Source organism: Nicotiana tabacum, chromosome 6 (genome assembly GCF_000715075.1).
Source record: "Nicotiana tabacum cultivar K326 chromosome 6, ASM71507v2, whole genome shotgun sequence".
Taxonomy (NCBI): domain Eukaryota; kingdom Viridiplantae; phylum Streptophyta; class Magnoliopsida; order Solanales; family Solanaceae; genus Nicotiana; species Nicotiana tabacum.
Genome location: NC_134085.1, coordinates 147,287,993 through 147,300,886, shown reverse-complemented (window position 1 = coordinate 147,300,886; position 12,894 = coordinate 147,287,993).

The window sequence follows — 12,894 nt, the reverse complement described above, 5'->3', positions numbered from 1 at the left end:
GTTTAGGGTTTAAAACCCTAATGCTGGCTGAAATGGAAAAAGTTCAGTTTAGGGTTTAAAACCCTAATGCTGACTAAAAGGAAAATTCAGTTTAGGGTTTAAAACCCTAATGCTGATTGCATGGAAAAGCTCAGTTTAGGGTTTAAAACCCTAATGCTGGCTGAATGGAAAAAGTTCAGTTTAGGGTTTTAAAACCCTAATACTGGCTGAAATGGAAAAAGTTCAGTTTAGGGTTTAAAACCCTAATGCTGACTAAAAGGAAAATTCAGTTTAGGGTTTAAAACCCTAATGCTGATTGCATAAAAAAGCTCAGTTTAGGGTTTAAAACCCTAATGCTGGCTGAAAGGAAAAGCTCAGTTTAGGGTTTAAAACCCTAATGCTGGCTGAAATGGAAAAAGTTCAGTTTAGGGTTTAAAACTCTAATGCTGACTAAAAGGAAAATTCAGTTTAGGGTTTAAAATACTAATGCTGATTGCATCGAAAAGCCCAGTTTAGGGTTTAAAACCCTAATGCTGGCTGAATGGAAAAAATTCAGTTTAGGGTTTAAAACCCTAATGCTGGCTGAAATGGAAAAAGTTCAGTTTAGGGTTTAAAACCCTAATGCTGACTAAAAGGAAAATTCAGTTTAGGGTTTAAAACCCTAATGCTGATTGCATGGAAAAGCTCAGTTTAGGGTTTAAAACCCTAATGCTGGCTGAATGGAAAAATTCAGTTTAGGGTTTAAAACCCTAATGCTGATTAAAAGGAAAATTCAGTTTAGGGTTTAAAACCCTAATGCTGATTGCATGGAAAAGCTCAGTTTAGGGTTTAAAACCCTAATGCTGGCTGAATGGAAAAGCTCAGTTTAGGGTTTAAAACCCTAATGCTGGCTGAAATGGAAAAAGTTCAGTTTAGGGTTTAAAACCCTAATGCTGACTAAAAGAAAAATTCAGTTTAGGGTTTAAAACCCTAATGCTGATTGCATGGAAAAGCTCAGTTTAGGGTTTAAAACCCTAATGCTGGCTGAATGGAAAAAGTTTCAGTTTAGGGTTTAAAACCCTAATGCTGGCTGAATGGAAAAAGTTCAGTTTAGGGTTTAAAACCCTAATGCTGATTGCATGGAAAAGCTCAGTTTAGGGTTTAAAACCCTAATGCTGGCTGAATGGAAAAAGTTCAGTTTAGGGTTTAAAACCCTAATGCTAACTGCATGGAAAAGCTCAGTTTAGGGTTTAAAACCCTAATGCTGGCTGAATGGAAAAAGTTCAGTTTAGGGTTTAAAACCCTAATGCTGACTAAAGGAAAAATTCAGTTTAGGGTTTAAAATCCTAATGCTGATTGCTTGGGACAAAATTCGAGAACAACAACTGACCTCTTTTTTTTTTGAATTTTCTTGTTTTAGTAGAAGATAAAAGGGAGTTTCGTGGAAACTTACCTTTCGAGTGAATTCCTTATCGCCGAAATGTTTCTTGTACCCATGTACCTTCTTCTTTGGGCGACACCTGCTTCTTGTACGGTTGTCTTGGATTAAACCTGTTTCAACTTTTCAGACAAAGAACATTTGTTAGTTCGAAAATGACGGTCGGTTTGGTGACCTTGATCGTTCCCGGTTGCTTTGTTGCGTCTTCATTTCTATTGCGAAGTCCCGCCATTGATTTGATTCATATGTTGGAACCTTTTAGACTGCTCAGGCTTGCATTTCCAGGTTCTGTGATGATTTGCCTCGTAAGGCCCCCTTTTTTTCTCTTTTTTTTGTGTGTCCCGTTTTGCTTGGAGGTTCTCAACGGGGATTTTATTGGGGGTATTCTGTACAAAAGGAAGTCCTATGGGGGAATATTTACAAAGTGTATTCTTTGTGTGGATCTTTGTACAATGGGGCATGCTGGGTAATTGTTTCGCAGTGGGCTTGCTAGGCTTGGTTGGGGTAAGATCTTCGGGGAATTTTTACAAAGGGACTCGCTGGGATGTGCTGGGGAAATTCCAACGGGGATTTTTTTTTTTATATTGGGGAGACTCTGTGGGAGATTGTACAAGGAGGGACTCTGTGGGGATTCGTCCGAAGGCGGACTTGCTGGGGGAGATTTCTCTCTTTCCTCTTTACTTTAAACACCATCGAACATCATGATTCATCAGGCTTGGGCAATCGTACCAACGAAATGAGGCGTTTTCCTTCATGAGACGGGATTCCGTGCAAACAAACCTGCCACCTGCCCTTTCCGGTGTATCCTGAACTTGGGGTTAAAACATAAAAGGGATTCTAAGAGAAGCAAAGAAAGGAGAAAACAAATTTCAGGAAGGGAGTGTCCCTTTTGGGACGAGAAAGACTTATCTGAGGAAGATAACGCTGGCTTTAAATGACATGACATGCTCTTTGGACTGGACGCCTGACCTTCCATGAACTTGCGTTTCCCTGAACCAGAACGGATCTGTGATTCCAAACCGGTGGAGCTTTGCCGAGACCTTCTTGGGGTGGAGTCATTCTTTTTTGGCCAACAGCGCCCTTTGCGGGTTTTCGCCAGCTGACCTCTCTCATTTCTCTTCCTGTCATTGCTTGATAGCACTCTTTGCGAGTTTTTACTAAACAAGCTCCCTCATTTTGGTTTCTCTACTCCCGTCGCCTCGTGGTGCCCGAAGGTTTTCACCGACGAGACTCTCTCATTTTTTCTTTCTCAATTCAGAGTGTGCCGATCTTCCATTTGCGACGCTTATTGGTTTCCCACTATCTTTAGTAATTGATCTGAAAGCTTGTGCTTGGTAAAGAGAGGCAGATGATACTAACTTCCAAACTGCTCGACGTGCCCTGGTTTCAATTTCAGGGTGAATGGGATTTTATTGTTGGTGTGACTGAACCTCAGGGAGAGGCTGCCTACGTATCCTTTCGGAATCAAGTCAAACGTAGTTCAGGCCTCAATCAATGTTTTTTTTTGTAAGCGGCTCAAAGGTTTGTAGAGAGAATTGGGTAGTGTTTGGGAGTAGTGGGGAATAAGACCTTCGTCATTTTCAAATGTGTCAGGACCACTGGGGTATGATTTAGACATAGTATCTCTTAACTGCATCTGCATTTACTGCTGTGTCGGGGTCATTCCCTTCGATATCACCTAAATACAACGCTCCTCTTGGCAATATCTTCCTTATGATGTATGGGCCTTTTCAATTTGGAGCAAACTTCCCTTTTGCTTCCTCATGATGCGGTAGAATACGCCTCAGTACCAGCTGACCTACTTCGAAATTCCTGGGTCGGACTTTCTTGTTGTAAGCACGGGCCATCCTTCGTTGGTACAACTGTCCGTGACAAACCGCGGCCATTCGCTTTTCATCAATCAAAGTCAATTGCTCTAACCGAGTCTTGACCCACTCGCTGTCTTCGATTTCTGCTTCGACAATGATTCGAAGCGAAGGAATTTCTACCTCTGTCGGTATTACAGCCTCGGTCCCATAAACCAAAAGATAAGGAGTCGCTCCTACTGATGTACGTACCGTAGTGCGATACCCCAACAATGCAAATGGTAACTGCTCATGCCACTGTCGGGAACTTTGGAAGGTCTTTCTCAAAATCTTCTTGATGTTTTTGTTTGCCGCTTCCACAGCACCATTGGCCTTTGGCCGATAAGGAGTAGAATTCCTATGCGTTATCTTGAATTGCTCGCATACATCTCCCATCAAGTGACTGTTCAAGTTTGCTGCGTTATCTGTAATGATAGTCGCAGGAATACCAAAACGACAGATAAGATTTGAGTGTACAAAATCCACTACAACTTTTTTAGTGACCGACTTGAGAGTGACAGCTTCTACCCATTTTGTGAAGTAATCGATGGCAACCAGTATAAACCTGTGTCCATTCGAAGCCTTCAGTTCGATTGGTCCAATGACGTCCATGCCCCAGGCGACAAATGGCCAAGGTGCAGACATGGGATGCAGCTCCGTGGGAGGTGCATGAATCAAATCACCGTGCACCTGACACTGATGACACTTCCGAACGAAGCTAAAGCAATCCTTTTCCATGGTCATCCAGTAATAACCTGCTCGAAGGATTTTCTTTGCTAAGACATACCCGTTCATGTGAGGTCCGCACACACCTGCGTGTACTTCGTGCATGATCTTTCTTGCCTCCTCGATATCGACACATCTTAGAAGATTGAGGTCCGGGGTCCTCTTATACAACAATTCACCGCTTAGAAAGAAACCACTTGCACGTCGCCTAATGGTCCTCTTTTGATCTCCAGTAGCGTGCTCGGGGTATTCTTGTGTCTTTAGGAACCTCTTGATGTCATGGTACCACGGCTGCGTATTTGATCCTTCCTCGATTATATTGCAGTAACCGTGTCTTTCCTTGATTTGGATTTCCAAAGGATCGACGTGGGCGTTGCCCGGGTAGGGTAGCATTGAAGCCAAAGTAGCAAGCGCATCTGCCAGTTCATTGTGACACATCGGGATATACCTGAACTCTATTGAGGTAAAGCGCTTGCTGAGGTCCTCCACATGCTTTCGGTATGGGATAAGTTTGACATCCCGAGTTTCCCATTCGCCTTGAGCTTGCCGGATAATCAGGTCAGAATCTCCCATAATCAGTAAGCCTTCGACATCCTGATCGATTTCCATGTGCATGCCCATGATGCAGGCTTCATACTCAGCCGTATTATTTGTGCATAAGAAACGCAGTCTAGCTGTGGCGGGATAATGCTGACCGGAAGGCGAGATCAAAATTGCCCCAATTCCTACACCTTTGGCATTCACGGCTCCATCAAAGAACATCTTCCAAACATGAGCGTCCTCCGAGACCACTTCTACGGTATTTACCTCTTCATCTGGAAAGTAGGTACGCAATGGCTGGTATTCCTCATCGATCAGATTTTCGGCCAAATGATCCGCTAACGCCTGGGCTTTCATTGCCGTGCGAGTGACATAGACTATGTCGAATTCAGTAAGCAAGATCTGCCACTTGGCCAGTCTTCCAGTAGGCATCGGTTTCTGAAATATATATTTTAAAGGATCCAACCTGCTTATGAGGAAAGTAGTGTGGGCTTGGAGATAATGTCTCAGCTTTTGAGCAACCCATGTGAGAGCGCAGCATGTCCTTTCCAGCAGAGTGTATTTGGCCTCGTAGCCGGTGAATTTCTTGCTTAAGTAGTAGATTGCTTGCTCCTTTTTCCCGGTTATGTCGTGTTGCCCGAGGACGCAACCGAAAGAGTTCTCCAAGACTGTTAGATACAAGAAAAGTGGCCTCCCTGGTTCTGGAGGGACCAAGACCGGGGGATTCGAAAGGTATTCTTTGACTTTATCGAAAGCTTCTTGACACTCAGTTGTCCATTTAATCGTCGCATCTTTCCTTAGAAGCTTGAATATGGGCTCACACGTGCTTGTCAACTGGGCAATAAACCGACTGATGTAGTTCAACCTGCCCAACAGACTCATCACGTCTTTCTTTGTTCTCGGGGGAGGCAGATCTCTGATGGATTTTATCTTAGTTGGATCTAGCTCGATACCTCTCCTGCTTATGATGAAGCCCAAAAGTTTGCCCGACGGAACTCCGAAAGCACATTTGGCTGGGTTTAGCTTCAAGTCATACTTTCTTAGTCTCTCGAAGAATTTCCTCAAGTCTTGGATGTCATTATCCTGCGTCCTGGACTTGACTATCACGTCATCCATGTACACCTCTATTTCCTGATGCATCATGTCATGAAAAATGGCAGTCATGGCCCTCATGTAAGTAGCCCCAGCATTCTTCAAACCGAATGGCATAACCCGATAACAGTAGGTGCCCCAAGGCGTGGTGAAGGCGGTTTTCTCGGCGTCCTCTTCATCCATCAATACCTGATGATACCCGGCGTAACAATCCACGAAGGACTGTATCTCGTGTTTGGCGCAATTATACACGAGGATGTGGATGTTGGGTAGTGGAAAATTATCTTTAGGACTTGCTCTATTCAAATCTCGGTAATCTACACATACTCAAGTTTTACCGTCCTTTTTTGGTACTGGAACCACATTTGCCAACCAGGTTGTATACTGGACTACCCGAATCACTCCCGTTTTCAGTTGTTTGGTGATCTCTTCCTTGATCTTGTCACTGACCTCAGTTTTGAACTTTCGTTGCTTTTGTTGAACTGGAGGACAGTCAGGATGAATCGGCAATTTATGAACCACTAGATCAACCCCTAGACCCGGCATGTCATCATATGACCAAGCAAACACATCTTTAAATTCAAAAAGAAGTTGAATTATCGCCTCTCGCGTTTTCTTGTCCGTGTGAATGCTTATTTTGGTCTCCCGAATTTCTTCAGGAGTTCCTAAATTAACCGGTTCGGTGTCATTCAGATTTGGCTTGGGTTTATTCTCAAAATATTCCAACTCTCGGTTTATTTACCTAAAAGCCTCTTCCGCATCATACTCTGATTTTGGGTTCATTAATTCACAGTTAAATAGCTCATTGTGATCTGGGCGTGAAGTCCGCAAGCATGTCATTTTTAAAGCCGCATTGTTATAACTGAAAAGAAAGATAAAGGGAAAAATAACAAAAATCAGAACAAAAGAAAGAATGGGAAAGCATTGATGATTTTTTTTATTTTCTTTGGAAAGTTGGAGGACAACAATGTTTACAACTCAGGAATACAAAACAACAACGGAAAGGAAGAAAATGTTCAAGTTATGTCCTGGAGATAACTTGTGACACAGGAAAGGTGGCAGGACAGGTCTACCCGGACTTCCGTCTAGTCGGGAATGGCGTGGCCTCCCAGTTTTGAAGTTCGGCATTCGGCCCCACGTACATCATCTCAGCAGCGCTTGTGCCTTCACCTGGTTGAACCATGTGGATCTCGTAGAGCATCTCTCTCATTGCCCCACATATCTCCTCAATTTCCTCAGCTGTGAAAACCTCATCATCTTCTTCTTCGGCGTACCTTGGCCTGATGAAAGTTGCATATAAATCTGGCAGTGGTCGAGGTAACTTCCAACCCTCATTTTTCCTTTTCTTTGCCCACTCTTCGTCTGCTGGAGTAGGCTTGAAACCTAGTCCAAAAGGTTTCTTGGTGACCGGCAAGGTAATGGGTTCTGTTATTCCCTGAAGAGTTCGTCCAAGCCCCTTCCCTGGCCTAAATCCGTGCCGGATCATCTCTTTGTCCACCATAACCGAGGCGTTAGACAAGAAAGGCTGGGGGCAGGGTATTCCTCTTCGTGCTGCTCTGCCAGTACAATCTCAAAAGCTTGATAGACCGTATGTTCGCTCCCTTCTCTTGGTTCCAGATATGGGGTGGATGGGTCCCGATAAATAGCATGCTCATCTTCCCCATGGACCACGATCTCTCTGTCTTCGTACTCAAACTTCACCATCTGGTGAAGAGTGGAAGGCACGGCTCCTGCCGCATGGATCCAAGGTCTGCCAAGGAGAAAATTGTAGGATGTATCCATGTCGAGCACCTGGAAGGTTACTTGAAATTCGACTGGTCCTATGACCAACAACAGGTCTATTTCTCCCATGGTATCTCTCTTGATGCCGTCGAAAGCTCTTACGCAGACATTGTTGGGTCGGATTCTTTCGGTCCCAATTTCCATTCTTTGCAGCGTGGAGAGCGGGCAAATGTCAACACCCGAACCCCCATCCAACATTACCCGCTTGACATAATAGTCTTCGCATTTAACTGTTAGATGCAAAGGCTTGTTGTGTGTCGCTCCTTCCGGGGGTAAATCATTCTTGCTGAAAGAGATTTGGTTGACGGCGAAGAATCTTTCTGTCATCTGCTCTAGTTGTTCAACCGAGGTTTCAACTGGCACATATGCTTCATTCAGGGTCTTCAGTAAGATCTTTTGATGCTCGGCCGACCTCATCAATAATGATAGCATGGACACTTGCTCGGGGTACTTGCGCAGTTGATCTATCACTTCGTAATTCGGCATTTTCATTTGTTGGAAGAACACTTCCGCTTCTTCAACACTTACGGGCTTCTTTGGCGGGAAGCGCCTTTGTGTGGCGTTGTTCAGTTCTTGGGTATTTGAATACCTTCCAATGAAAGTATTTTCTGGAAGTTCTCCCATGACCTCTTTACCTTTGTACATTACCAAAGTCTTTTGATAATTCCACGGCACTGTGGACGGGTTGGTCATTGGCTTTTGTGGCGCGCGTCCGATAACCACTGGCTCATTCAGCCGAGGTGGTTGAATCGTCCCCCGGACCACATAGGCCCCTTTCGGCACGTACATAGGTTTTGTCTTTTTGATTGCGAAGTTCTGCGTCTTCTCAGCTTGACCTCGTGGTATGTAAAGAACTTCATCCCCTACCGGTACCACTTTCTTCTCCACCTTCTTTTCAAGTTCTTTCTTTATAGCCTTGGCCTCCTCCCCCTTTCCTGGTTTCCGGTCTGTTTCGGGCCTCTTCCCCGTGTCGACAATGGAAATTATGGCTTTCAAAGCAGGGTCAAATTCTTTGTCTTCGCAAATCATTCCGATCAGCGGCCCATTATTGTGAGCATGCAATGGATTGTTAGTCACATTTGGGATCTCTTCGTCCCTTAGCACTATTTTCCCTTGCTCTATCAAATTCTCGACCACTCTTTTCAACGACTAGCAATCATTTGTATCATGTCCCTCGGCCCCTGAATGATAGGCGCATCTGACTCCAGCTTTGTAAGAAGGTGACGTCGGGTTTTGCCTTGTTTGAGGGATTGGTTGCAAGAAACCCAACTGGACCAGCTTTGGGAACAAAGTTGAGTATGGTTCACCGATGGGCGTGAAAGTCCGCCTTCTGGGTGGCTCCTGAGGGCGGAAGTTATTCTGCGGGGGTTGTGGGTTATAGTGGTTGCGGTAAGGAGGCTGATTTCTGGGAGGTGGAGCTGGGCCTCGGTTGGCTTGTTGTGGCGGATGGGTATAAGGTTGGGCATTCATGACCATATAAGGTTGATGAGCATATGCCAAATTTGAGTGGGGGTAGTAGTGTTGTGGGGTTCTTTCCGGAAAATGGGGCCTGGGATGACGATACTCCCTTGCTTCCGAGGCTGCCATAGTCGTTTCTTCCTTCTTTTTCCCTCTTGTCGTTCCTTCGGGCCCGCTTTGGATGGCCTGGGAAGTCGCCCTTATGGCTGCTTGACTCAGAATCCTACCTGTCTTCAAGCCATTTTCCACCATCTCTCCAATCTTGATCGCTTCCGCGAATGGCTTACCCATGACTGACATCATGTTTTGGAAATAATCAGACTCTTGAGCCTGGAGAAAGGTAGTGACCATCTCCACTTCATCCATGGGAGGCTTCACTCTTGACGCCTGCTCACGCCACTTAATAGCATATTCTCTGAAGCTTTCTGAAGGTTTCTTCTTCAAATTCGACAGAGAATTTCGATCTGGCGCAATGTCGATGTTATACTGGAATTGTTTCACAAAATCTCTGGCGAGATCATCCCATATATGCCATCGGGACATTTCTTGGTCCATATACCATTCCGAAGCTATCCCTACTAGACTTTCCCCAAAATATGCCATCAGCAATTCTTCTTTTCCGCCGGCTCCGCGCAATTGGTTGCAGTATTTCTTAAGATGTGCAATGGGGTCACCGTGCCCATCGTATTTCTCGAACTTTGGGGTCTTGAAACCCGTCGGCAGGTGCACGTGAGGGAACATGCACAGATCGGCGTAAGAGACGCTATTTTGTCCACTCAATCCTTGCATATTCTTCAAACTTTGTTCAAGGCTTCTCATTCTCTTGGCAATCTCATTTTGTTCTGCAATTCTGGGGTTCTGATCCTGCCCGGGTGCAAGCTCGCACTGAGGCGGTAGAGGATTAATGCTGGTAGCGAACCTAGTTGGTTCCATTGAGAACGATGGTGCTTGGAATGTAAAAGAGGATGAGTCAAAGCTTGGCTTGTACGTGGCCAGCTGTGCCGTGATCGGGCAAGGCGACGCAGTAAAGATGTTCATGCTTGCATCAGTGACTGACATTCGGGGATAAGGCTCAGAAGGCAATCCAGCAGAGAAGGTTGAGGTGGCTGGGTACCCGAATGGGGTAGCAGGATAATTTATGGGGACATTAGAAGTCCCACTCGACCTGGAGAATAATTCAGGGAATCCGGGGACGGCACTTGGTGGTTCTTTCCCATTATTCCAGTCGTCCAGCATTTCCAACATGCGGAGCCGTAGGATTCTATTTTCCTCCGCAGTTGCGGATTCAGGTGTGAGGACGGCTGAGATTGAGCTCTCCTCAGAAACAGGGATCGTTTGCAATGGAATTTCTGAAGACATTTCCACACTTCCTTTTGACCTGGTGAAGTAAGTGTGAGTACTGCTTCTGGTCCTAACAATAGGTAGTTGAACACTTCTCCTTGACCTCGTGAAATATGAGTGCGAGGTCAGACTTTCACCAAACCAACCGTCTTTTCAAAAACCCTGGAAAGATACTCAACGACAAATGCACGGTTAATTTGCAGCAAATAACAGATAGTCAATCTCACGTTAGGCATGATGCACCTATACAGTTAAGTGGATTACTACATGTTTGCTACGAGAGCATGCGTCATTCCGGCATTTTTGCCCTTATTAGTTTTTTTTTTTACCCTTTTTTTTTATTATTTTTATTATTTTGCAATAAAAGAAATGCGACCGGATCCGATGAGGATTGCCTACGTATCACGATGCCTACGTGAATCAGATCATTACGTAGTTCGAAAAACACAAATGAGCGTAAAAGAAACAACCTCTTTATTGTTGAAATGGTCTATTACAAACTACATTTTGTAAAAGAAAGAGCAAACTTTGAAAATAAACCTAGACTCAAAATAGACTAAAAATCACCCTGATGGGAAAAAACAGGCAGAAGATGCTAAGATACAGGCTTGACTTATGAGTGCATTATGGTTTTGAAAATTGGTGTCCGCGGGGCATCGTTCGGCCTCGCCGCGGTCCTAGGCGTGAGATCCCTCTCAAGTTGCTCCAGCTCATGCATAGTCTGCTTGACATAACCCATCACTGCCGAGAGGACGGTAACGCTGGACATGTTCTCACATCGTAGACATCGTCTGGTGATGGCATGGGCAATGGCCTTGATCCTATCTCTGGTTTGCTTCTTCTCTATGAGTAGGCGTTTTATCTGATCGCTACATATCTTGAATACTTGAGCATCCTGTATATGCTGGTGCTTCAGTCGCCGTACTTCCAACTTCATCTGGGCTATTGAGTCGTACCAGTATCTGCTCTCAATTTGGAAACCCTTGGCCTGATTAGCTGCTTTGATCTCAAGTGTAGCCATCTCTCTCTTTATTTTAGCAACAGTTTTCTCGTGGTCGCCTTCCAATTGATTCAGGTATCGGCGATGCTTATCTGCTCTTGTATCCCACTGTGCCCTGAGCTCTGCTATGACGTTTTCAGATTTCTCCAAACCATCTTGCCATTTCCTGATTTCACTTTTTAGCCTTTTTATCATCTGCTCGTCTGATTGACGCCTTGGCTGTTTATTTGCATCCAACCTTATCTGTTTGATCTGGGCTCTGAGCACTTCGTTTTCCTGAATTAACCTGTTCCGCTCTCCCAGACTAGTAGCAGCTTGCACGTTGTGCTCATATTTCAATCCTTCTACTTGTTGCTTTAACCTGCTGATTTCGGTGCAATAGCCTCTTTCCTTTGCTAACCAATCCCACTGCCTTTGCGATGACTCGGTGAAATTCCGGATGTGGGGCCTCTTAGCCGGCCTTTCATGCTTAAATTCCCTTCTATACCATGCAAGGTAACCTGGCGCCGTCTCTCCTTTGGCTCGATCCCGCACGCAAGTATCTGATTTCAAATATTGACACTCACTCCAGATTTGGCGAATCTTCGCTTCTGGGAATTGTCCGTTAGGACTTATCTCAACTGCTTGAGTGCTAAGATCTTCCTTATGAGGTACTGTCTGGCATCTTCCGAACTGTCTCAAAACTCGGCAGGGTGCGTAAGGTTGAATGCTCTTAAGCCCCATTAATAAGAAATGAGTTTTGGCTGCCGACATATATAGGATCTCATCAACAGGCAACCATCCCAACGTCCATTGTATTTGGCTGGCAGTAAGAGCTTGAAAGAACGAGGTCCATGCCAGGACTCCTTTGGGCAAACTGATCTCTTTGGTTCTCGTGTAAGATTCTTCTATGCAGGTCTTTTCCGGGGAACCATGGCTCAAAATCTCGGAATGATGGCAGAGGTGCTCGGTCATCCATATCTTTAGGAGCAAGTTACAACCTTCGAAGAAACTTCCCCCAGCTTTACAAGCTGTAAGAGCTCGAAAGATGTCAGATACCACCATAGGCGCGAGAGTACTGTCACTTTGCGTGAGTAAAGTGCTGACGACCCCGGATACCTTCAAATCAATGTTTCTGTCTTTCCTTGGAAATACCAGAAGGCCCAGGAACATTATCATGAACGCTACCCGTCTGTGCTTGTCCCACTTCTGACGAACTCCTTTGCTACACAGTTTGTTGATCGGATTATTGAATCCCCCCTCATGACCGTACCTATCATATATGAAGCATGGAGTACAAAATTCGGCTGCCAGATCCGGGTTGTGGACTGTTCTAGGTATCTTCAATGAATCTAGGAACCGATGTACCGTGACGACTCTTGGGGCGACCAAGTATTTTTGCCTCAAAGGAAGTTCAGCATTCCCGATGTATCCGGCCATTTCTTCCAAAGTGGGGGTGAGTTCAAAATCAGAGAAATGGAAAACATTGTGCGCCGGGTCCCAGTAGGTAACCAAAGCTCTTATGATATCTCCCCGAGGCTGGATTTCCAACAAACCCACGAGACCTTTCAGATGTTTCTTGACCTCATTTTGTCCTTCAGCACCTAGATCATTCCACCATAGCCGTAATTTGACAGGGATTTTGGTCATTATTGAAAAATGTTCATTTTGCATCGTGCTCATCCTGCACATTTATTAAGGTGATTTCAAACAAAAATGATTTTGACTCAAAAATA